Source organism: Tupaia chinensis, unplaced genomic scaffold (genome assembly GCF_000334495.1).
Source record: "Tupaia chinensis unplaced genomic scaffold, TupChi_1.0 Scaffold146346_2, whole genome shotgun sequence".
Lineage (NCBI taxonomy): Eukaryota > Metazoa > Chordata > Mammalia > Scandentia > Tupaiidae > Tupaia > Tupaia belangeri.
In genome coordinates this window covers 66,705-89,233 of record NW_006206203.1, presented here as the reverse complement: position 1 = coordinate 89,233, position 22,529 = coordinate 66,705, and the positions used below count along the sequence as shown (strand labels likewise).

Sequence of the window (22,529 nt, the reverse complement as noted above, 5' to 3'; positions counted from 1 at the left end):
CGCCTCGGGAGCCGGAGGAAAGGCAGCCGCCGAGCGCCGAGCTGGCCGCGCCCCGAGGCCCGGCCCTGGGGGTGGGGAGCGGCGCCGAGGAGCTGGAAACTTTCCCGGCAGGTAACTCCGCCGCCCGGGCGCCGCCGAGGGCCTCCGCGCGTCCTGGCCAGGGCCAGCTGCCTGGGTGCGGAGAGGAGGTGAGGGTCCCGGCGAGGAGGAGAGGGTGATGGGGGACAGTGGGAAGGCGTGTGGGAAAGTTTCTGGAGCCCCCTCCCCCTCCGCCGGGCACACCCGGGAGCTTTCCCGGGATAGGCACAGACATGTCGGGCGCCCCGGGCCTTGGTCTCGGCGACTCTGGGGAGTCCGCTCCTGCCCTGCGCGGTTCCCTAGGCGCTGGGTAGAGCCGGCCTCAGCCGAGCTGGGGTAGGGGAACCCGGAACGCGCGGGGCATGCTCCGGTGTCCGGACCACCTCCACCCGGCGCGCCTGCTCTCGCCCATTGCCCGCCTGCTCTGTAGCCCTCGAGCTTGGCAAAGGCCTGGGCTGCTCCTGGTACCTGGGGCGGGGGAGGCGGGGGAGACCGCGCCTGGTACCGCAGGGTCCTCGGCGCCCCGGGAGGGTCGGGGTGCGCGGGTCACGAAGTTGCCAAGCGAACTTAAGCCGGGTGTGGGGGCAGGGGAGGGGGAGACTCAGGGCTCCAGGATGAGCCGAAATTCTATTGGCTTCGCTTCCAAGAACATTGCGACCAGCGGATCCACGCTCTTTTCTTTTATGGGTGGGTGGGGGATGAGTTGGGGCTGGACTTGGAGGGTTTTCCTTTGCGGGGGGGGTGCCGAGAAGGGCGAGGGAGCCCCCCTGTTCTTGGAATGGTCACTTTTGGGGGACTATATCATGGAGTAGGCACCTCCGGGAGGACTTGGGGGTGCGGGTGCGCAGCTCCGGAGTGTGGGGGCTCCCTTCTTTGGCACCGCGGCTTTCCGGAACGGCTGGAGGGGAAGGAAGCCCTGGCATTGTGTGCTTGTTTGCAGACAGAAGGGCTCGGACCGGCTTTCAGAACTAACTTATTGTGTAAGGCTGGGGGAGGAAATGCGGCGGTGGCCAGGTAGAATAGGGCGTCTCGGCCAAGGGGCGGAGGACGCCGGACTTGGCGACAGCCTTTTCCTCCTGGTTCCCTTGGTTCCTCTCTTAGCAGCCCCACATCCCGGTGTCCCAAGTGATGGGGCTTGTCTTTGGGGCGCTGTTCCCTGCTGGAATCGACTCGGGGAAGTGAGGAGGGCACCTTCATCTTGAACTTGACTCGAGCCGCGTGGTCCCGGCGGGTTCCGAGGCGTCTTAAGGTGGGATGGACCCCAGACTGCGCGGAAAGGAAGTTCCCGGTTCAGAATCTTCGAGGAAAGGCTTAGGACAGCTGAGGTCGCTAACTCTGGAAATGCCAGACGCCCCAGACTGCGGAAGTTAGTGTGTTTGGAGGGGGCGGGGTGGGAAGGGAAAGGAGAAACCGGGTTAGTGGGCGCGGAGGGTTGGCATTTCGCTGTAGTGGAAATGAAGGGAGACAGACTGCATCTCTGCTTTCACCACATCCGTCTCTCTCTCTCCCCTTCCTGGGTCATCCTTATTCCTGCCAGGCTGGCAGTGCTGGGACGGGGGAGGGGAAGGAGAAGAAAGCGGTTGCGAAGCTTCTCTGGCCAACCTGGAGGTATTTGGGATCCGCTCCTAGGAAGATTCCTGGACTTTAACAGCTGTGTCTTGATTGCTGAGAATGAAAGAATTTATGAGTGGCTGAGAGGTGTTCATTACAGTAGGAGTCTGAGTGTTTTAGTCATCTAAGCTACTTAAAGACCTCAGGGGGACCTTCCCTGAGTATGGCAGTTTTGCAAAGTTCCTATCAGCCAGAAGCTTGGTGGGTGTCAATCCAAAAAATGCCATAAATATATCCTGGCAGTTTTAAAGTGAAAAGTATGCAGTAGTAAAGGAAGTATGGTATCTGACATCCTTCAGGACTTCCTCCTAGGGTTGTTCCTGTTACCTGCCAAGTGAACTTGGTCCAGGCTTCCGGACTGTTGTGATTTGACAATAAGGGATGGGAAATAGTGTCATTGATTTTAATGGAGGCAGGAAAGTCCAGAAATAAATTTAAGGTCACTTTCATGACCCTGTCTTGCAGCAATGGTACCACAAACTTAATTTTTGCTGAAACTTGGAAGCAGTTTTTTCCTGCTTTGTTGGTTTAAACCACCAGAATATCCACATTATATTTATGTCCATTGTGGAACCAAAACAACCGATTGGTAGTCAGCCTTTTTTTTTTTGCTTTTGCTTCCCACAATAGCCTGTAGAAAAAGGAACATTTTGTCTCTTTAACCACACAATTTATTTGATGCCTTAGTTTTGAGATTGTGTAATTGAGGGTACAGTTTTAGAGGCAATGCAGTTGTCTCGATTAAATCATTCATTTTTCAGACAACTTTCTCTTCTAGTTGCTAATTATCTTTTAGGGAATGTTAAAACCTGTATCTCTGGGCTAGTTAAGCTGTAATCCATATTATAATGATGCCTGTCAGCATATCTGGAAGTTAACTTTGTGTCAGTTTACATTAGACATTTCCAACCCAAATGTGAAGATTTCATCTGAGGTAGGTTGAGAGAAGAGTTAAGAGTTTTGTAGCTAGAGAAAAGACTTTATTTTTATCATTCTGATGAAAAGTTTAATTTGTAAGTTACAAGAGTAAATTTACAGAAACTAAATAAAGCAGCATGCTTTTTTTTTGGGGGGGGGTAAGTTGTTTGTTCCCAGAATAGCTTTGTTTTGAACTGTCTTTTTTTTTTTTTTTTTATTGAGGTTGTGTTTATTTATTCCATGAGAAAGAGAGATAAAGACAGGTATCCACAACACTGTCTTTATGTTATGATCAACCCCCAGGCTTAACCAGCCAGGGTCACTAGCAAGCATTCAGCCATGCTCTGGGAAGTCCTGGAATGTGGATCTAGGACCTTTCCCCAGGATCTATTACTGCTATGCCACTGCCTGGTCCCTGAACCCTCTTCAAATGCATATTTCAGTGATGGAAAAACCAGAGCCTTTCTCTGTTCCCCCCCCCCCCTTTGACTTCCCAGACCCAGCAGTTTTCAGAAGTGTTGCTATACAGAGTGCTCAAGCCTTTCTGGGCCTGGGTTTTCTCATCTTTCTCATCCCTAAAATAGGATTATCTTTGCAACCCTAAAATTCTGTGACTCTCAAGAGTTTGAAAAACATAGGAATTCTGGAGTTAGTCCCTTCATAGTAGAACAATGCTATGGGGTTTATAAAAGACTATTCTCAGTTGAGTAAAGCAAGGCCCAGGATGTTAGGTGATTTTGCCTTGGATCAATTATAAATAGTATTGTTTACTTGAACCTAGGTCTTCTAATTCTCCTAATTTCCTTCCCTATACCTCTCCTTATTCATGGAATCACCTGTGAATTGGCTAAAAGCTGAAAAACAGACGGGTATTAATGCACAGCAGTTTCTCACAGTATTTCATTTCTGGGTTATTTTAGTTTTAGAACCCCAGGGTTAACATCTATGCTTTGATGTCAGGGATTAAAAACAGTTCACTAATAATGGTAATAAAACTTTCTTTCCAAGAGAGTTTCAGAAAGTCACATACCTCAAACTAATCATTTGTTTATTTTCAACTTCTTTTTTATTAAGTAGGCTTCAGGGGCTAATGTGATTTATAATCCAGACTAGTAACCCAGACAGCATTCTTAAGGAAATTGCTTGTCAAATCTGTACTTCTCTTTAAATATAAGAAATGAACATATCATTTGCCTTTCATCTTGCTATCTAGCAGTCTTAATTACAAAGCCTGGATGAATATCCTTTTTTTTTTTTTTTTTAATGTCATCATTCTTTGTTTTTTTCTACTGATGACTGGATATGTCAGATTTTACAGCACTTTCTGTGCTAAATAAATCCTCCCATAATGTTATTGGTTTAAGGGTAAAGAAGTACCAGGTTGCAGGTGACCCATTTTCACTGTGTCTCTAAATGTTTGTACTGTGGCCTGCTTGCCTATTTAGGAGTACTGCTTGACACTCATCTCGAAGCTGGTATGGATTTTATTTAATAAGTTCTTAAATGAAATTATGTGCTAAGCACTAGCTTTTTATTATTTTTTTTAAAAGTTCTGAGAAGCTTGTCCTTTGCAGCTTTTAAAACTTATTCCCAGAGGAATCACTTCTCAAAATATTAAGGGGATTTAAATCTCAAAAACAGGATATACAGGATATATGAATCGTTCCCCCATCAACTGACTCTGAGGAGGTGCAGTACATTAGAAATTGCTGCCATTTTCGTGGCTGAGACGAGAAGGGAGCATAATTAATGAAGCAGTACTTGCTTTGTGAAATTGGGTGATTTTGTTACCAGTGTACTAGATGGGGTTAAGAAGAGCAAAGCAGAATAATGGCTTTTGGGCTTATATGATCAAGAGAGTGAATTTTGAGTGATAGGGTAGGGCTTTTAATGAAGTAGGCTCTCAGGAAACACAACCTTGTGGAGAGCGGAGCCAGTTCTCCTGATTGGCTTGGCTGTGTTGCTGAGGGGGATTGCCCTTCCAAGAGAGGTGTTATCTTTAGGGAGCTCCTGAAGGTGTATGTCATCAAGGAGAATGTTCTGGAAAGAAGAGTTTCATAGGAATGTCGAGGACGAGAAGAGTGTTACAGAGGGGTAATACTGTTGCTGGATTTTAGCACAGATTTTGCAGCTAACCTGGGAGAATTGATTAGTAAAAATACTTTAACTGCTGTTGTAGGTGGATGTGAACCCAGTGTGTTTGAAGGTGTAGCCTAGAGCCACAGTGACTCAAACCCCTTCCCTGCCCCACTCTAGCCCACCTAGGCTTACTCTCCTATCAAGAACAGTGGCTCATTACCTCTGGGAGTTGAGGGTAGCAGTGGGAAAGGCTCTAATAAACACTTGGCTTGACCTTTTCATGCAGAGATGCTTGTGCAAAAATGGGATCCTATATTGATGCACTTTTGAAGGAGAAAAAGACCATTCGTAGGAGGGTGCATATAACGTATTTGCAGTCTATAGTTTGCTTTTCCCCTGTCATATATATCACTGTTTTTTCTCACTGGGCACTGTTTTTGTTTGTTTTCTTTAGGTTTTTGCCATAGGGCACATGTGCCTGCCAGAGAGACACAGAGACAGAGGGAGGGGAAGTGAGAAATCATTCTCCAGGGGGAAAGGCCATGCTGTAATTCCTTCCCCATTGCCTCCTAAGATTATGGGCATGCACATGCACCTACTGTGATTTTCAAGCCGCCAGGTCTGAGATTTGAACTATGGTTGGCCATGTGGGAGTCCAGTGCTTTAACCACCATGCTACCTGCTGTCCCTCGCACTGTTTTAATGACTGTTTAATAAATACATATGCTAGCATAATTTGCTTAATTAATCCAATTTGACATTCATGTATTTTTGGACAGAAACGTTTCTTAACTATCAGAGTCCCTTGACTAGGATATGATTTACTCATCATTAAATCACCAGGGCCCAGGGCAGTGTCTAGCACAGGGATACATGGCTGCTGGGAGCCCCCAAAACTCGTATCATCAAGAGACTGCTTCCTTGCTCTTAGTTCCAGTTTGGGAAAGTCCTGGGGAGAACTCTTGTCCCAATGCCAGCCAGAGAAGAATTATAGTTGCAGTTCCCATTAGACATACATGATGGGATTGTGGGGAGACAAGTGTCCCACAGAGAAGAGGGTTATTGTTCATGGAAGCAAAAGGGAGCTGGGTAAGTAGAAGGAGCTAGCCAGTGCAGTCTGTATTTCCAAAAGTGGTACTGCTAGTGATAGCACACTGGCATGCCCGAGGATATGCACGTTTCTCATGTTCCGTGCTGTTTCACCCCTGTAGTCCTGAGAGAAGTACACTTGTCCACTGCTTCCGTGAATTGCTGCATACACGGGCACTTACTTGCATGGGGATACTGAATTGCTGCTGAAACCTGGGAGTTGGTCATTCCTACATAACTCATTATACTCCCCTCTCTCTGTCATGCTTTGTTCTAACTTACTTGGGATTAGTTGTTAATGTTTAGTTAGTTGTTAATGTTTATTAAGTGCTTGATGACTCTGAATTAGATGTTAGAATTTTCAAAATCTGAAAATGAAGCAGTATAATTCTTTCTTCCTCCATTGTCTTATATACATGGTATCATGTCAGGGAGGGTTGATTTCTGTTGACAACATTCTAGGTCCTGGCTTCCTATGCTTCTTATGGTTTAAACCAACAAGCATTTATTTGTTTGGGATTCCTAAATTGGAGCTGGGTTCAGCTATATGGTTCTTCTCCTTGAGCCTAGACCTGCTTGTGCTTTCATGGTTACAGAGTGAGGGAGAGGTTGGGGGTGGGGAGGTGGAGGTGGGGGACTATTGCTGTAGTAGTTTATGACTTTTCTTTCTTTCTTTCCTTTAAAAAAACTTGCCAGAGGGTGTGTGTATTCATGCGTATTCACTGGACACACGCACACAGAAGGGAAGTGACAAAGTACTCCCCCTCATGAGAAAGCACCCCAGTCATAGTGGAGGGTTGTCATGCTGCAACTCTTTCTCCTTCATTTCTCCCACCTATCAAGATTTTGGGCATGCACATATGTCTGGCATGTTTATCAAACTTCTGGGTCCCAGACTTGAACCATGCAGTTGACCATGTGGGATCCAACTGCATTAACCACCAGACCTTAGGCTAGTCCAGTTTATAACATTTCTTGCTGCTATAATTCTGCTTTTGATGTGTTTTCCTTCGATCATGTACTTCAGGGTAAGCTGAGTGTCCTGTGCCCTAGGGGGTGAATCTTGACTAAGATTCTAATAGGTCAATTTTAGTAATGCCATACCTGTTGGCAGTGAATGTTAGTGAATAGGTGTGTCAGGCCTATTGGATCTTGCCTATGGGAACATAAGGTTGTTGGCATCAGAGAACAAGTCATACAGAGTGCAAAGATTGTTTAAAACTACAGTGACTTTTTTTTAGCTGCCAAATGAACCAACCCTAGAATCACTGTGACTCAGAACTTCAGTGAGGAAAAAAACAGTAATTTTCGTTATTATTTAAGACAGTGATCTTCAAACTAGAGTGTTCTATATCATCTAGTATGGGAGGGAAAAATACTAGAATTTTATCCAGAAAAAATGTAAGCTATTCTAATGTTTAATATATGAGCTGATACTGGTTGGTGTATCCTTCAGCCTCCCATCATTTAGGTTATATGATGTACTTTGAGGGAAGAGTGGACATTTTACAACCTGGTGGAATTAACAGTGGCACCCACATTCTAAGAACTGTTACTTACTTTATAAAAGTTTATTTATTTCTTCCATGAGCAAGAGAGACAGTACCCTCAAAAGAACCCTGATACTGCAATTGACCCCCAACTGCAGCCAATCCCAGATCATGGGTACATGCACGCCTGGCTTACTCAGGAAGGTCTATTCCCTGGGAACCTTCCCATATGGGATTGCTTCTCAGAGTGTGTCATGTCAGAAATCTCACCTGCTACCCTACTCTCATAATTGCTCTTGCCTTTGGTGAACTCTAACCATTGAAATGGATTTGTGATTTAAATTGTCTAATTTTAACTAAACAAATTGCCACAAAATGGGCAAGTGGCTTAAAAGATTCTTGCAAAGAATATGTGGAGTCATAACAATGATGGAAGTATGCAGGAATGAGAAAATTTCTTATGAAGTTAGGAAATGACTTTTAAATCAAATGTGACAGGTTGGCACAAAATTTGTGTATGGATTTTTGTTATTAATAAATAAAAATAAAGTTAAAAGTATTGCCTGAATCTCATCCTTTAAGTAGTTCTTTATGGACTTTTATGGTGTACTATGTAGCATTGGTGTGCATCTGTAATTCATAACTCTGGTGTCATTCTAACAGGTGGGAGGAGATATTGTGGTTTTGCTTTGCCAAGGTTGCTTTGCCTGGCCTTGCATATGTTGTTCCCAGTTATAATTACCCTTTTTTTCCTGTGGGAACACTGACATGAGTAAAGAAGGGATGCTCCAGGGGAAGATGGTGCAAAAATGTTATTGGATAGTCCTAGGCAAGTGTGGTGACTCCTTTAAGGAGAGTCTTCTCTCCTCATGGAGTAACAGGAAAGGCCCGGTGGGTGAGGTGAAGATCTAAATGCCTGTCTGCAAATATGCCAAGCAAAACCATAGGGGATGCGTTCTGTGGGAGAGTCTGACCTTAGAGCCTTGTTGGGAGGCAGGTGGTAATGTCATTTGCTGAATTAAATGATCTGTTTTGGTATTCTCTCCCTAGAAAGGGTAATTAAGGACTGACAGGTTGGCTTTCAAGTTGAGCCATGTTAGCTATGTGCTGCCATGATGGAAAACAGATATTTCTCCAGAGTTTTGAGAGTCAAATGACAGAACATATATGAAAGTGTTTTGAACCTTGTAAATTGCCTCCTTGAAGCGAAGGAAACATCAAATTTGATTGTTTCCTTGTAACAGTGACTACTAGCTCAAATTTCTTTGTTAGCCTTTTTGTTTTAATACATTTCTAAAGATTTTTTAAAGTGCGAGTCTCTTTGATAGAATAAGATACAAGTGTTCTCAAATGAACAACAGATATGAGTTGAAAGTTGCTATAAGACTTTGTAAGACTATGGAGTAGGAGTTTGTGGTCAGGGGAATAAGGAGAATTTCTTCTGGAATACAGTTGGTCAGGTACCCATAGACCTGTTTGTAAGAATAGGACCACTTCTGGTACATAAGGATGGAGCCCCGGGGCCTTTGTGGTAAATTACTGGAAACCTTTAAGTACCATGGGAAAGACTTTCAAAGTTTTGATTTCAGGGTTTTTTTGTTTGTTTGTTTTGTGCACTGTGAAAGCCAGTAATTTTTTTTTTTTGGGGGGGGAGAGGGGAGTGTTTAGGAAACCATTGAAATAACTAAGTAGTTTTGAAAGTAAAAAAAGTATGGTTTGACAATTTGGATGGATTTGTAATCTATTCCATTGTAGATTTACAAGGAAACGAATAAGTAAAATGTAATTCCATTTGCAGGAAACTTTGCAATAGGATTTCATGTTATAGAAAGAGTTTGATGTATAAATTAAGACATGTTGATCTAAAGAGTAAACATCCGGCCAGCCATGGTGGTGCAGTAGTAATGCAGCAGTCCATGATGCTGAGACCCCGGGGGAAGGTCCCAGGGTCTCCTTATACACACTGGGTGTGCGTGCGTACCAGTGGTTCTGACTGGCTGAAGATGGGGCTGGATCCACCTGTGAAGACCCTGCAGGGAGTGTCCGCCTCCCATTTCTCACTGTCATGAAAGAAATATTAACTTTTTTGTAAAAAAAAAAAAAAAAAAAGAAAAAGAAAAAGAAAAAAGTAAGCATAATTATTTATACTTACACATGGGAAAGAAACAGAAGTAAATGGCTCCTAAGTTGCAAGAATATACAATTGTGAAATTATTATTATTTACATTCTTGGAATGTAAATGTGACTTAAGAGAGTCTGACCTTGGAATGATTATCTAGTTAAAACAGCAATTCCCAAAGTGAGTTCCCTGGAAAACTGAATCTCAGGAAATTAATAGATCTTATACAAGGAAAGAAGGTTCTAGAATTAAGTATGTAGGAAAATCTGGGTTAACCAAAGAAAATCAGATATTTTTGTGTTTTAACTGCAGGACTTTTGAGCACGCTTAAACCTGCTGTTCGTTATGAATCTCCTTGAGGTGAAATAGAATATTCAGTATTTCCTACACTATACTGAACTGTAGAAACAATTTTTTTGCAAAACATCTATTGTTCAGAGAACAATGTTTTAAGTTGTTTAATTTGCTGGAGAAATTTTAAAGCAAATCCCAGGGGTCATGAAATTTTTACCTGACAAACTCTATTATCATTTTTTGTAAAATTACCAATAATTTCTTCATTTTTTCATTTTTATTTTTTAGTTGCTAGAGAGTGTATATGCTTGCCAGAGACAGAAAGAGAAAGGGAGGAGAAACACGTACTCTGATGGCATGTGGTCATGCTACAATCGCCTCGAGATCTTGGGCACACACACACATACACACACACACACACACACACACACCCATCATGCTTCTCAGGCTGCCAGGTCTGGGATCCACCCCATGGGATCAGTCATGTGGAATACAGCTCCTTTAACTTTCAGAGCTGACCCAACAATAATTTTTCTAATATCATTTAATTGTTCCCTAAATGTCATTTGTCACTATTTTTGGTTTTTGGAACCACGATTTGATCAATGTTCACATATTGCACCGTGGGTTGTTGTTATTTTGTCCTTTAGTCTCTTTAAATGTAGAAAAATACTCTCTCACCACCTCCTGACTTAGAAAAGAACTTGCAGGATGTTCCATATTCTGAGTTTATTTCTTTGCTGTTTTGTTTTCCTTGTCCCTTTGTCTCCTGTATTTCCTATAAACTGCAGGTTTGGACTAAATTATGTTTAGATTTGCATTAAATATTTTGGGCAAAAATAGACTGTGCTTATTTCTCCCTTATGATTTGGGAATAGGCATTACAAGTTTAGCAATTAGTAAGTAGCTATCTTCCCCCCCACCCCAAAATAAAGAAGTAATGGTTTCGAAGTTGGTATTATCAGTATATTAAGGGGCTGCAAGTTGAATTTTGTTCTTGGTGTGGTTGTAAAGGTATTCTAAATAGTTGACCTGGTTAAACAGATAAAAGTTTTTTTTTTTTTTTTTTGAGAGGTTTTTGCTATAGGGTGCCTGCAACTCGCCAAGGAGACAGAAATCAACAAATCACCCCCCGGGGGGGGGGGGGGCCCCACCCCAAACCCTTCTCCTCTCTCCTCTTGGGATCTAGAGCAGGCACGCACACACACCCAGTGTGAGTTTAAGCCACTGGGTCCAAGGCTCAAACTGTGGTCTCTACATGGGAGTCCAGCGACATAGCCATTACGCTAACTGCTGGTCTCTGATAAAAGTTTTCAATATATCTTAAGACTAAAAACTATGTGTCTCTTGAGTAAAATGGCTTGAGGGTGTTAAATGTATTAGGTGGTTGAATTTTATTTATAATGACAGTATATCTGAGTTGTAATGATAAAATACTATTTTATACAGATTTAAATTTTAGGCACTTTAATTTGGGAATATGTGTTGATTCTACTGCTCCTGGATATCTATTTTTTTAAGTCACCGGAGGGTGACTTACAATTGCCAGAGGGTGTGCACTTATGTGAGAATGAGAGAGAGAATTTTGGGGGGACATGATCATATCAGTTGTTGAATGTAAGTTTACAGTTCTTTTTCTCTATTTCTCCATCCCATTAGGATTTGGGGCACTCATGCACATATGTCCAGTGTGTTTTTGAAGCTACTGTGGTGGGGATTTGCACTGCTGTTCGCGATGTGGGGTATGGCTCCCTATACACAGGGCTTACCTGCTACACCATGCCCACCTCAATACATTTTTAATAAAATCATTTTTTTAAAAAAAGAATTATTTTATTTAACTTTATTTCTTTACTTTTTAAAGGAATTTAACCAGAGAGGGACAGAGCATATGAGAGAGAGAGTAGGAGAGAAAGCCACCAGGTCTGGGACTCAAATTGTAGTTAGCCATTTGGGAGTCCAGCGCCCTTAACCACCACAACACCTGTCCGTCCCCAAAATACTTTTTTTAAAATAATTATTTTATTTAACTTTATCTTTCTATCTATTTGTTTATCTATTTGTTTTTACCAGCAAGGGACCGAGAGAGAGAGAGAGAGAGAGAGAGGGAGAGAGAGAGAAAGCAGGTCACCAGGTCTGGGACTCGAACTTTGGTTGGCTATGTGGGAATCCTTAACCACCACGGCCCCTACTGGCTCCTCTTTTTTTTTTTTTTTTCCCCTTTTTTTGGGGGGGGTTTTTGCTATAGCTTCTTTTTCTGGGAGAGGTTTTTGCTATAGGGCACGTGTGCTCACCAGAAAGACAGAGAAAGAGAGACAGAAAGCAAGAAATCACCCTCGGTGGGGATGGCCATGCTGCAATCCCTTCTCCTCCATTCTCCTCTCAGAATCTTGGGCACGCACACACACGTGCCCAGCGTGAGTTTAAGCCACCTGGTCTGGGACTCTAACGGTGATTGACTACATGGGAGTCCAGCAACATAGCCATTATGCTAACTGCTAGTCCCCTGGCTTCTCTTTTTTTAAGAGAGATTTTTGCTATAGGGCATATGCACTTGCTGGAGAGACAGAGAGACAGAAAGCAAGAAATCACCCTCCGTGGGGCTGGCCATGCTGCAATCCCTTCTCCTCCATTTTCCTCTTGGGATTTTGAGCATGCACACACACATACGCCATATGAGTTTTAAACCACTAGTCTAGGACTTGAACTGTGGTCGACTACATGAGAGTTCAGCGATGTAACCATTATGCTATCTGCTGGTTCCAACAAAATATTTTTCTGATAAGTGCTTATACTTATCTAAAGTTTGACCATAAATTTAACAACCCCCCAGGGTGATAATTTTATACATATATTGTCTTGGAAACTCAGACATGTAAATAAGTGTTACCATAGCTGACTTAGCTAACTTAATTTGCTATTTAAGTTTTTTTCCTTGATATTCTTCCAAGTGTTTATTGTATGTCTGAGAAAAATTAAACTTAAAAGAATTTTGCATGTATTAATAATACTTTGGAATATATGAAGTAGATTTGCATGATGAATGCGAGCTATCTAAGCAGTTCCCAGAACATTCTTAAATTTAATCCCTTAGCTGGCAGGGACACTGTTTCATACATTAAAATTGCCCTGTTGTGAATAGTAAGGTGCTTTGGACAAAGGAAGATACCTTGTAACAATAGTAGTACCCTAAAAATATATGCTCCTCTTTTTCTTCTTCCCTTTTAAAATATGTATGTATAAGGTTTGGTTAAAAAACAAACAAACAAACATAGTCTTAGAAGCCAGATCCTTGGTTTTGTGTGTGGCTGTGACAATTCCCTTGACCTGTTTCTATGTCTCTAAGATGGGAGCAGCAGTAATTCCTGTTTCATGGAGTTAGTGACAAGACTAAAGACAAGACCTTATATATAAAATGCTTACCACTGTGTTTGGATCATATGTGCCAAAAACAGATCTTCCCCCCTTTCTTCTCTAACTTATATTTATAATTTTATTTTTGTCAGAAGGCACATGTGCTTGCTGAGAGAGACAGACACAGAGTGAAAGGGAGAAAGTAGCCCCTCAATGGAGCATGGTCATGCTGCAATCCCTTCTCCATTTCTCCATCCTGTTGGGATTTTAGGCCTATACATGTGTCTACTATGTTTTTTCAAGCTTCTAGGACTTGGATTTGAGCTATGGTCAGCTATGTGGGATTCAGCTCCCTGAACCACTAGGCCATGGAGTTGGATCCCTCTTACATTTTAAATTCAGCTTTCTAAATCAGTTGTTGAATGTAATTTTTCATTTCTTTTGAGTGTTTTTAAATTGTAGATTTTAAGGTACTTGCTACAGAAGTCCAGATGAGATCTTGACTTCAAATGATTTGCATAGGTAGGTAGTCACTTACATCAAAACTGTTAGGATCGGCCATTGGTGATGTGCTGCTCAAGAGAAGCTGGGTTCCACATGGAGACTGGTTCCAGTCCTGGCCTAGTCAGCCTGAAATGTGCCAAGTGTCCCTGACCCAGATGGCTCAAGGACTGGAGGAAGGGGATCACAGTGTGACCAGGCCGTGTGGAGGGTGCTCAGCTCTCTCTCTCTCTCTCTCTCTCTCTCTCTCTCTCGTGTGTTCGTGTGTTCATGCACTCTATTGTGAATAAGGGAAAAAACCTATTAAATGCTTATATGAACATTTTGAACAAATGAATGGTCATTTGTAGAGGAAAAGGAACCAGAGGAAAAAAAGATATTTTATTATTGGTGCAATAACACTGCTAACAAACTATCTGATTTTTATGAAAGTCAGTATTTTTTTTTTAACCCATCTATTAACTGAGACTGTGAGAACATGAGAGCTCCTTAGACTTGAGTAGTGTTTTTCTTGAATGGGGTTTGGAATGATAAATTTTATTTTACTTAGACGGAGCAATTCTGTTATATGTGCATATTTGTTTTTGAAATTAATAACCATTGCTCACCAGGGGAGCAGGCTTCCCTAGAAAAGATGGTGGTCTGTGCTCCCCTAAAGGGCCTCAGGGCTTCACCATTGGGCAGGGTATCTCCTTTCCCGACTTTGTGTCTATTAAAGACCCATGTGAAGGTAGTATTAATATGTTCTAAGTTTTGAACAGGAAACATCAAAGAATAGTTTGGAGGCTGATTAAACACTTATGGGCTTTACATCGTTGGCATTTTGGGTAGAAATGTTCTCTGAGTAGAAGTGTTCTCTTCTGTCAGCTATCTCCACATCTCGGCATTTGGCTTTGCAGGAAAAGTTCTCATGAAGACAGGGACCTACACTGCTCTGTGCCCGTGTGTTGGTAGCACCTGTTTTCTGAGAATGAACTTGATTCATGGAGGATACTCCAGTCCAGCTTCACTTGAGTATTTTTTTTTTCCCTCTACACTTCTCCCCATCATTAAATAACAGTTTTATCTCTCCTTTCTGAAATGTTTTCTTTAACAAGAGGGACTTGTTCAGTTGTCTAACTCCTTATATCAAAAGTCAAGCCAGGAGGAATCAAAAAGCATGATTTCCCCTTTTCATCATAGAAAGAGAGATGTCCTTCCTGGACAGCAGTGATTGAGTTTCAGGCGGATGGGATTCATGACGAGATTTCATGTTCACAGTACTGTTTTGCTTCCATCATTAGGGGCAGTCTTAACCAGCTCAATAAATATAATATCCTTACATGTTTTTAGAGGTATAAAGTTACCATTCCTGTGTTAACTGTCAAATTAGAAACTGTTCCTTTGTCAGAGGGTGCTTTTGTATATTTACAACATGTACTTACTGAGGACTGTCATTGTGCCCTTCGGAATTTGAGTTCCAGCCCTGTGTTTCTGTCTGAGAACTGAAGAAGGGTGTTAGGGAGGCACATGTGCAGCCAGAGAGTGGAGGAGGAGGTGGCAATAGGGGAAGGAGGGGCAGTTGGTGGCATCAGAGAGGAGCTGAAGGAGGTGTAGGACGTTGCCAGTTTGGGAAGAGGGTGATGGGCTTTCTCTGTGAAGGGAGCGTGATGGGCAGAGGCTGGGAGGCATGAAAATACAAGTCATGTTTGGGGTGTTGTTGCTAGAACAGACGGTGCTTGGCATTTGGGTTCAGCGGCAGGGAGGAGAGAGCCAGATTGCAAAGGCCTCACATGCCAGGCTAAAGAAGTGGGGGGCTGGATCCTGTACGCAAGTGATAGCTTCGGAGGTTATTCAGCAGGGAGATGATGTAAGCAGGTCTGTGTGTTGGAGACACACTTTGGCAGCGGTGGTGTGGAGGAGAGACTGGCTGGGGACAGATGGGCGGCAGGGCTTTCTGTTCTGAGGCTTTTGAAGTAGGTCAGGTGAGACATGATGTTGGAGGCCTGGCTTAATGGGAGGAAGAGAACTAGTGCCAGTTGAGTCCTTTTTAGTGTGCCTTTAAGGTGTATTGGCTTATGTAATCTAACAAAAAATCTTTTCAGGGGCAGGGTGGGCAGTGGTGGCTTAACTGGACCCACTTGAGAAGGGCCTGGGTTTGTGTCCTGGGACCTCTCTACCTGCTGAGTACATGCCCGGCTCGCTGTGCTAAGGGTAGATCCTGGCACAGGAACCATGCTGGAGGTACCTGTCTGTCTCTCATTAAAGAGATAGATGGATAAACTTCAAGAAAAAGAAAAGAAAACCTTTCATAAGATGCTGCTGTCATCTCATTTTGCAGAGAAGGAAATGTTTGACAGTAAACTGGCTCAGCCAAGATTTGACCTCAGGTTGACCGTCTATGCCACCATAGGTTTTTGAAAAGGGTGTCAACAGAATTTCAACCAATTTAATTTTAAAGATCTACTTGGCTTTTATTAACTATTCATGAACCCGGATGCTGCCCAGTTCATGAATAGTTAATAAAAATAGCCTAGTACAAAAAGCACATAGGTTGAGAGCAGGTTCCTGTCCTCGTATGGGTTAAAGAGACTTCCTTATCATATCAGCTCAGGTTGACTGGGTCCCTTTTGCTTGGTTGCTGGATATCTCCTGATTTTTTTTTTTGAAAACTGGCCTATTTGGGGATTTGGCTTGATATCTTGGAAAGTAAGAGCTTGTGTTTCAGTTTGGTAGCTTCAAGCCTTAGCATGACTTGAGTCTATTTGGGGTTGTTCTATTGGGTCCTCCCATACATTTTATTTAATAAGGGGCAATGAGAACATGAAGGATGAGTCTAGATTATTTTTGTGCTGAAATGGAAGCTTCTTCTATAAAAGAAAAGGAATACTTGGCATTTCACTGAAGGTAGAGTTTTCAGGCTGCGCGACAAGGTGTGGACAATAAATGGGACTAGTAACTAGGACTTTCTCAGGATTCAGGGCAGAGGTCGGAGCCCTTCTTGGGTACCTAGGTGAAAATGCCCAGCAGCAGGCAGCTGGAAATTCGGCTCTTGAAGTGGCATGCCAGCCTTCCTGTAGCAACTCCTTTAGGTCGATGATTTATCTCTGGTGGGTATGGATTTAGAACTCATATAGGAGGGCAGGGGTAATGCATGGGAACCACCTGGGGCACTTGTGCAGAACACTGCTTTCCAGGCCCTGTCTGAGGTGGTGCTTCAGGAGGTTCGAGGTGGTATTTAGGAATCTGCATTTGTGTCAAGATCCTGGTAGGGCAAGGCAGGTTGTGACAGGATCGTACTTCTGAGAGCACTTGGCAACAAACAGCAGACTTTTTAATTTCACTTCTTTCAGGGACCTTTTGATAACTCACCAAACAATATGATCTCTGATAAAAAGCAACACCTGGCCAGCCGGTGGGTGGCATAGTGGTTAAGGTGCTGGACTACCACATGGCTAACCACGGTTTGAGTTCTGCAACCAGCAGCCCGAAAATTACATTGGCTGCATGTATGTGCATGCTCAAAATGTCTGGAGGAAAATGGAGGAGAAGGGATTGTGGCATGGCTGTGATAAGGGGTAGATCCTGGCACAGGAATCATCCCTGGGGAGTGATTTCTCACTTTTCCTTTTACTGTCTCTCTTTAATGAGCACACACCCTTGGAGGGGAGGAAAAAAAAAAAAGAAAAGGCAACACCTAGGAAAATTGCTTGTTTTTAGAAACTTGTGTACATTCAAATTTAATTCTGCCAAGGACACTTTTTAGTTATTAGGATCAACACTCAAAAGCAGCAAACTAGATTTATTGTTGTCTTTTAAGTAGACCTTTGGCATGAGAGTTCTAGTGAAATTAGATTCTGATTTAAAAAAATTTTTTTTAAATTTTTTATAAAAGAACAAGAGAGGACCTGGTATATGGACAGTCAGGGATGATATCCTGGATTCTTGGCTTACCTAGGAATGACCTAGGTTGAGTCACTATTAAAAAGTCATCAAAGGGCAAGCTCTGTGACCTCGTTGAGGCAGCTAGATATTACATAACTCTCTGTGTAGTTTGAGTCCTGGGCCCTGTGGCTTGGGAAACACACTGTGTTTGTGCATCCGTGTCCCAAATCCCCAAATAAGAGAGAAATGGAAGAGAAGGAAGGGATTGTGGCATGACCATGAGGATGCTTTCTCTCCTCTCTCCATCTGTTTCTGGTGAGAGTGCATCCCCTCTAGCCCTCTGGGGGTTAAAAAAAAAAAAAAGAGTGAAACTAAAATGTCACTGGCAAGTGTTCAGCTCTTTTTGTTTGTTTTTGTTATAGGGCATGTGTCCTTATGGGAGGGAGACAGAGAGAGAAGGGAAGTGAAGAAATCACCAGGAGGGATGGCCATGCCACAATCCCTTCTCCATTCTCCTCTTGGGATTTTGGACATAAACCCACACAAGGTATCTTCCAAGCTGCAAGGTCTGGGACTCAAACTGTGCACTTGGCTATGTGGGATCCAGCTGTCTTAACCACCATGCCACCTGAGTGACCCAAGTGCTCAACTCTTTGACCTCTGCCTTTTAAACCTGGTCAACCATTTGTTAGACCATTTGCTTGTCATGACTCCAGCCAAGGCCTCTATCCTCTACTCTTCATGTGTATCTCTTCCTTCCTTCCTTCTTTCCTTCCTCCCTCCCTCCCTAGAGAGAGAGAAGAGAAGAGAGGAGAGGGGAGGGGAGGGGAGGGGAGGGGAGAGGAGAGGAGAGTGGAAGAAGAGAGGAAGTACTTTCCAGTGGGGCTTGGTTGTACTGAGATCCCTTCTCTTCCGTTTCTCCATCCTGCTGGGATTTGGGTATGCATGTGCACACACCCTGTGCATTTCCAAACTGCTGAGTCTGGGACTTAAACTGTCCAGTTGTTCATGTGAGATCTATTTCCTTTAAACTCCAAGCAACAAGGGCTGGATTTTTTTTTGCTTATTTCTTGAGACAGAAACACAACATTGACATGGTCTTCCAGATAATCTAAGGGCACCATAGTCACCCATAAAAGTCAGTCAGTAGCAACCTAGAATGTAGGACTAAACTGGGAGAAAAGAAAAAGGAACATCATCAAGCAAATTTTGCCCACAGCATCTATAAATCTTTGTTCTAGCTCATTTAGGCGAGTTTTCCCCCAGCTTTCTAGCCAGCCAGGAACATAGGTGTACCCATGAACTTAGGTCAATCTGGAATCTGAACTTTGGGTCATATGGCTCCAGTGTCATGCAGCAGTGCCCTGTTACCGGTGCCATCATGGTTGGGCTGTGTGTTTCTTTTGGTTAGTGGAGGCTTTAAAACTAGACTGATTGGATTAAGGTCCCAACTCAGTCCTTTAGTCCCAGTGTGCTTTGGGCAGCTTACACGGCCTCCCTTAGATTGTTTTCTGTGAGTCTGAGATGAGAGTATTTTGAGGGTGATTTGAAATTGAGTAGCACAAAGTCATACCACCTAGACCCAAGCTAGCCACACTCCTTAATCTTGGGAGGGAGGGTGGGGCCTGGGCATCTGCCTCACTCAGTGCACAGTAAGCCCCTCCTTGTTCTGCCAGGACCTGCATTTAGAGCTGTGTGCATTGCTTTTCCACCTTCACTTGCCTTCCACCTTTCCTCTAGAGTTGGGAGGCATTCTTGTTTGGTTGGGGCTAGTGGTAGTTGAGAAAGATTTTGGTTTTTGTTTTCAGCCTATATGTCTTTTTTTGGCGGAGTCTCTTTACCCTTGGGATAATTTTTGCTTGGTCTCCCCTGTTGAGAAGGTTTGGGTTCAATAACTGCTTGGTGCTGATCGTTCATTTTTCTATGTGGGAGGCAGGAGCACCTTCCTTTTTTTTTTTTTTTTTTTTTCTCACCTTTGGTAAATGCAGTTATTACTTCCTATCTCTACAAGGCTTCTCCGCTCCCAGCTCCTTTCTTTAGGGGAGGGGACAGGAAGAGGTCTGCTTGCTCACTGGATGGTTTGTCCATCACTTACTAGAAGCCAATGATTGACAAATCGAACCAGGCTTTGTAGTGCTTGTTATTATCTTGTCTGATGTAATCCCCTTAAAGGACTTAACAGGAAATAGGCATTCTTACTTAGACACCCATTTTATAGGTGATTACAGTGCTCTTAGGTAATCTGTCATAGCAGGCTAACTGGACCCTATCACCTCCTTCTAGTTGCCTCTGGGCTTCCAGTAGGCGTGTCCTAGGGTGACTGTCTGTCTAGGATTGGTCAGTTTTTAAACTTTTAGGGAGGAGTTTGGTCCAAAGGTCAGTGTTAATGATTGGCATGGAGGCTTCCATAATGCAGTTGAATTGGGTGGGGGTGGGGAAAGGATTTTGGGCATAACTGACAGTGTTCACAGGGAGAGCATTCTGGTGGGATTAAGCAGGACCATTTTGCAGCTGCTTGAAACTGCATACCCTCTCTATTTTGAATGGCTCCAGAGAGACCCAGCATGGATGTGTGAAATGCAGATTTGTGGATACTGTGGGCAGAATATGCTTGTTGGTAATATCCTGGTGGTTTACTGTCCTTGCAGTCCTACATTCTAAGCTTTTTACTGACCTGGGAGGACTACAGTGCCCTTAGGTTATCTGTAATAATTATGAAGATGTCCTGTCCTTCAGGACTGCATTATTTTTAAAAGAATTATCTAACTTTATTTATTAATTCATTTATTTATTTTAATTTGACCATAGAGGGACAGAGAGAGAGAGAGACAGAGAGAGAGAGAGAGAGAGGGAGGGAGGGAGGGAAGGAGGGAGGGAGGGAGAGAGAGTGAGAAAGCAAGCTGCCAGGCCTGGGACTTGAACCGCGGTTGGCCATGTAGGAGTCTGGTGCCCTTAACCACCATGCCACCTGCCCGCCCCCAGAACTTCACTTTCTACCTCCTCAGTTAACTTTCAGCATCAAACATACATAGTTTAATGGAAATTCAGTGATTCTGGTATAAAGTAGTTTCACATTTTACCTCTTCCCTAATGATTTTGGGTATGTTTCTTAGCTTCAGAGCCTCAGTTTACACATCTGTAAAGTGAAAATCATTGTGAGAAATGTTTGTATGGTACATTTAGAGTAGGACTTGGCACAATAAGAGGTGTTTGGAAGGTCTCTTCTTTGTTGATTTAGCAGGTATTATTAAGTAATACCAAACTTTGGCAGTTACAAAGATAAATAAAACTTGGCTTGTATCCTGGAAGAATTTAAGATCTAGTGGTCAAGGCTGACACATACACACTGATCTTGACATTAAGTGCCAAGACCTGGGCTGAGGCTGGATCAGAGGACAGCAACATTTCCTCTGTCATGAGGGTTTGGAGAGCCTTCCTCCTGGGAAGCCCTCTCTTGAAGGACCGAGTAAGGATTAATTAATCAAGCACAGTGGGACAGGTTGCAGCCCACACAACTACATGAGCAGTGGGTAGAGTATTCAGGAGAACTACACCAGCCTGGGTTTGGCTGGATGGGTGGGCCTTGTGTATCTTGCGAAGAACTTAGACTTGATTCTGTAGGTGATAGGGAATTCCCAAGGGCATTTAGGTAGGGAAGGGACATGTCCAGACTAGTATTTCATCATGGGTATTGCAGGTGGAGGCCAAGAAGCCAGTTAGGGGCTTCTTCTGTGGATGAGATGACTTGAACTTGGTTAAGGATGGGGAAGACTATTAAAGGTAAAACCAGCAGTAATTGATGATAAGGTATAGAGGAAGAAGAAGAATGAAGAGTCTTGGATTATGTTTAAGACTTTAGCCCATGTAACTGTGGATGGTGGTACTGAATGTGGAGAAAGGATATCCAGAAGTAGGGTTTTTCCCTCCCTGGAGGATGCAGAGTTTGCAGATGTAACATTGAGTTGCCTGTGAAAAATTCAGGTAGAGTTCAGCAAGTAGTTGGAAGGTGGCCATAAGCTTGTGAAGCTCAATGAAAAAAAGATCAGAGCTTATTTAGGGATTAAAATGTGCTTTTACATCTAAAAGATAGAAACCCAGCTGCAGGAGCGTGTTCTGTGGAAGCTGCCATGTGGTATCTTAATAAGGCTAAAGCCGCATGGGAGGCCTAGGGTCAGTCTCTAAGAAGCCAGATATGGCCCATACCTGTAGAATCAGCTACATGGGAGGCTGAAGCATAAGGATCACAATATAGCAAGACCCTGCCAAACCCCTGTCAAACCTCCCCCCCCCAAAAAAAAAGATAACGAATTTGCTAGGATGGAAAATCCAAATGTAAGGAGAAATAATATATAAGTACTGTTTAATAGCATTGTCATACATTTTTACTGTGAATACATTTACTGGTCTGGTAAATTATAGTGCATCCATACGATAGAGTGATCTGCAGATGTTAGAAGAGTGAAGTAGGTTTATATGTGCTTTAAAAGAAAAATGTCAAGTATATTATTAAGTGAAAAATATCTATGTGTATCTTTGAAACTGTATATGAGGATCTTCAGAAAGTTTATGGAAAATGCATATTATGATAAACTATGCATGGATTTCAATTTTTTTTGCACCATAATAAATTTGTACGTTAAGTTCACTTTTCTGTGAACTTTTTGGAGTCTCCTTGTATAAGAAACTATTAATGGTTATTGTCTTTAGGGGCATGGGGATTTAGGGTAGAAAATTGTTACTTTTTTTGTAAACCCTTTCGTACCCATTGATCATTTTCCCATAGGCATGCATTTCTTTTAAGAAAGGAAATGCTGTGAAGAAATGACTGATGTACATTATCAGGTGAGCCAGAAACAAGTGGCAGAGCATAAAAATAACCGGTGTGACTGTAATGGTATTATGCATAATGCTAAGTTATTTCATGCTCTGACAATAATGCCATTCTTGGGGGGTTTTAGAGTTTCCACCTTTCACATACATTATTTCAGTCAGAATTAATCACTCCTCCATCTGTGCTCTCATAGCAATTAAAATATTTTAGGAATTATAAATGTTAAATGATGCTCTGTAAAGTGTGGAAAAGGAGAGAAAAGAATACTATTATGTGTTTAATGCAGCAACCATGGTTTTT

At 42.8% G+C, this 22,529-nt stretch overlaps 1 long non-coding RNA gene across 1 annotated transcript in view; it reads left to right on the top strand.

Moving 5' to 3' along the window:
* Positions 1–6: 6 nt before the first annotated feature.
* The window catches only part of LOC102488548 (uncharacterized), a 36,707-nt gene continuing 14,184 nt past the window's right edge, over positions 7–22,529 (top strand). The window contains exon 1 of the long non-coding RNA XR_003547980.1: positions 7–188. This is a non-coding gene — a long non-coding RNA (uncharacterized LOC102488548). The remainder of the gene's footprint in view (positions 189–22,529) is intronic.